The sequence below is a fragment of the Panthera leo genome, chromosome E1 (genome assembly GCF_018350215.1).
Source record: "Panthera leo isolate Ple1 chromosome E1, P.leo_Ple1_pat1.1, whole genome shotgun sequence".
Classification (NCBI taxonomy): Eukaryota; Metazoa; Chordata; class Mammalia; order Carnivora; family Felidae; genus Panthera; species Panthera leo.
This window is the reverse complement of record NC_056692.1, coordinates 29,318,397-29,321,694: the sequence shown is the minus strand read 5'-3', so window position 1 is coordinate 29,321,694 and position 3,298 is coordinate 29,318,397.

Genomic DNA, 3,298 nt, shown 5'->3' with positions numbered 1-3,298 from the left:
GGGGAGGGAAGCTGTTATCTCGCCAAGCCTGGTTGTAATTTGTATCCATTTTCTATTTGTGCAAACTCTGTAAATATATGTTTAAAAAAATGTAATATTTTGTATAAGATACACTGGAGAACAAAGGGAACTCAAGATTTTTCCACACCCACATCATCTGTGAGCAGAAGTTCCTTCTGTGGACTACAGCCGCCTGCCTGGGCCAGCTCCTCAGGTGGCTTCCTGGGTGCTGGCTGGACAGGGTGACTGTGTGCTATAGATTGTGATTGGGGCTTTTTTTTTTTTCTTTTTTTTTTCTTCCCTGTACAAATTTGTTAAAAAAAAAAAAAAAGAAAAAAAAAACATTGAATTACCTTACAGTGGTGTGTTTTGATTCTTTTTTAGACTGGCTTTAGCATTGTGGGATTTAAGAAAGTAACTTAAACTTCTATAAACCTTGTATACACTGTAGCTTTGAGTCCATTTCTTCCATGCTGAGAAGGGTTGGCGTGGGGAGTGAGGAGGTGATTGTGTGCGGTGGCCTGGAGGGGCCCGTCTAAAGGACACCCAGGGCTTTTAGGACACCGGTTAGCCAGAGATTTCCATCCAGCTTTTTCCTCTCCTTGCCCCACAAGGTGGCAGCCAAGCTTCCTCTGGCTTCCCCTCAGGAGTGTCTCAGATAGCCAGGCCTGAGTTTAAAGCACCGGTTTCCAGACGTCTTTGGGTGTTCTCAGTAGATCTTTGCAGTTATTTAATGCGTTGCAGTGGTAGGAGCCATATCCCCCTACGTGGGGAGAGCTTTGATCTACCGGCCCCTCCTCTTAGGGCAAAGGCAGGCCCAGGCCAGGCCCGTGGCTTGGGGCTTTCCCGCCCTTCAGGAGTCTCTGGAGAGCTGAGGCTGCCCAGAGCTCTTTCACACTGAAGCGATCCTCCCAGGGAGAGGCTGCGGCCCCTCTCCCCGGCCGGGGGTAGTGAGTGGTTGGCGGCCTGCGCCCCTCCTCTGTAGGATCAGCTCCTGGGACCCCACCTCAAGGCAGGGAAGTAAATGAAGTAAAATCATGGCAGTGTCCCCCGCTGGTACCGAGCTTGGCCCAAGGCCAGCTGTCATGCGGTCTCTGCTGCCGCTAGTCCCAGCAGTAGTTGACTATGACGTGGGCCAACTTGGGTCATGCCCAGTCTCCCTTTTTCTGTGCAGTTCTTCATCCCTGGAACAGAAACTGGTGTGGGGGAGCCTTCAAGCTAGTTTGGGGACAGTCACAAAGCCTGGTGTGCAGATGTGGCTTTCAGCTTTGACTGGAGGGAACCACACGGTTGTGGTGCCTGGAGGTGGGCAGAGGGTGGTGGATGAACAGAGACCAAAGCCAGGGTGGTCCAGACAAGATGGGGGCTCCCGGGGGGATGGGTTGGGGTGACGAGTGATGTGGCAGGATCCCCTGAGCAAGGCCTCCAGGACGGGGGTGGGGGGAGGTGGGGCAACGGGGATGAGGGGGTGGGCTGCTCAGGTCTTACAGCCTTAACCTTCAGGAATGGGTCCGTTTAAGGAAGTTTTGGTTTATTGGGAGGAAAAGTGCGTTTGGAAGGTGGGGAAGGGTATGTACTCTTCGAATAGACCCTTCTCAGATTAGAGTTCTGAGAAAGGTGACTTTGGCCATTTTGCTGGTAATCTTGTTGCTCTTACAGAGGAGAGGATTTAAGGAGGCCCTCGCTCCCTCATTCTGGTCATCGGCCCTCCGGACCAGTGTATTTTAGACCCATTCTTGGTCTTTAGACCCGTTTTTGTGTAAAGATTCATTTTTGAGAGAGTGAGTGCAAGCAGGGAAGGGGCAGAGAGAGAGGGAGACAGATAATCCAAAGCAGGCTCTGCACTGACAGCGAGCCTGATGCGGGACTCGAACTCACAAACCATGAGATCGTGACCTGAGCCGAAGTCAGACGCTCAGCTGACTGAGCCACCCAGGGGCCCCTAGACATGTTCTTTGAGTTAACTGAGCCATCCAGGGGACAGCTTAAGTAGGAGTTTGAAAGCTCATGGTGCTGGAGGGAGACTGGATAGCCCGCCATGGGGTGTGGGGGAGGGAGGCTAGTTGTCACGAGGGGTGTTTATTCCAGCTGCTGGCCCTCTGGCCCTCGGGGCCCTGCTAGGTGTGGCTGGTCCCAGTGGGGGTCAGTATGGGTTCTGGGGTTACCGCTACACCTTGTGCGCCCTCACGCATCCTGCTTAGCTGCCACAGGAGTGATGGAGAGCTTACTGGCTCAGACGTCGTGCTGTTCAGCAGGGAATACTTGGTCCTCGTGACACCCCAGTGAGGCGGGGACGGAGCCCGGACATAGATGGTGACTTGAGAAAGTGGTTTGCAGTGGGAGACTCAAAGCCAGGCTGTTGCCCCAAGCCACAGCTCCTCCGAAGCAACGCGAGGGCGGCTCGCGCTTTGTTCCACATCCCCACCTAAAGGCTGCACTTGCTACATCTTTGGCCCGCAGAAGAGTTTTGCAAGTTAGCATGGGAAAACACCATGACAGGAGGTGCTCAATCATTTGGCTTATATGAGAAATTAAAATTTAAGAAACACAAAGTCAGGAATTACATGCCGTATCTAGGCCAGAGTGAACATTTTGAATCTTTGATGACCCAAGAAGGAAAGAACTCTGGAAAAGGTCATATATGGACCGAGAATAGGAAATTTGGATTGTTTGTAGACCAGCAGTGTCCAAAAGAAATACGGGAGCCACACGTGTAATTTAAAGTTTTCCAGGAGCTCGATAAAAGGGGTGGGGGGGGGGGGGGGGTGGGTGGGTAATAACCAGGTGAAATTAATTTTAAGTTTGTTTAACCCCACATTTCAACATGTAATGCACATTAGAAATATCATTGCAATTTTACAGTATTTTCATACTAAGTGTTTGGAATCCCATGTGTATATTTTACACTTCTGGCCTGTCTTTTCGGACTAACCACAACTCAGGTGCTCCATAGCCACAGGAGGCTGCCGCGTCAGGTCCTGGACCATCCCATCGATCACCATCACGCCACTATTAACAGCCTTATGTTCATCCTTTGCAAAACGTTCTAGGTTCTTTTGCACATTTATTGTTCCAGATGGACTTCAGAATGATTTTTGGGGGGAGGCAATCATGGCGAACGTTTTACTGACATTTGGGAAAAAAATGCATGTTGCCGGTTTGTTACAAAGTTTTATGTGATAATATATTAAATCAAGCTTGTAAATTATTCGTATCTGTTGTTTTTCTTACCCTCTCCTTCCAACGTTTTTTTTTTTGTTTGTTTTTGTTTTTTTTTTCGTCTGTACTTTCCATTTCC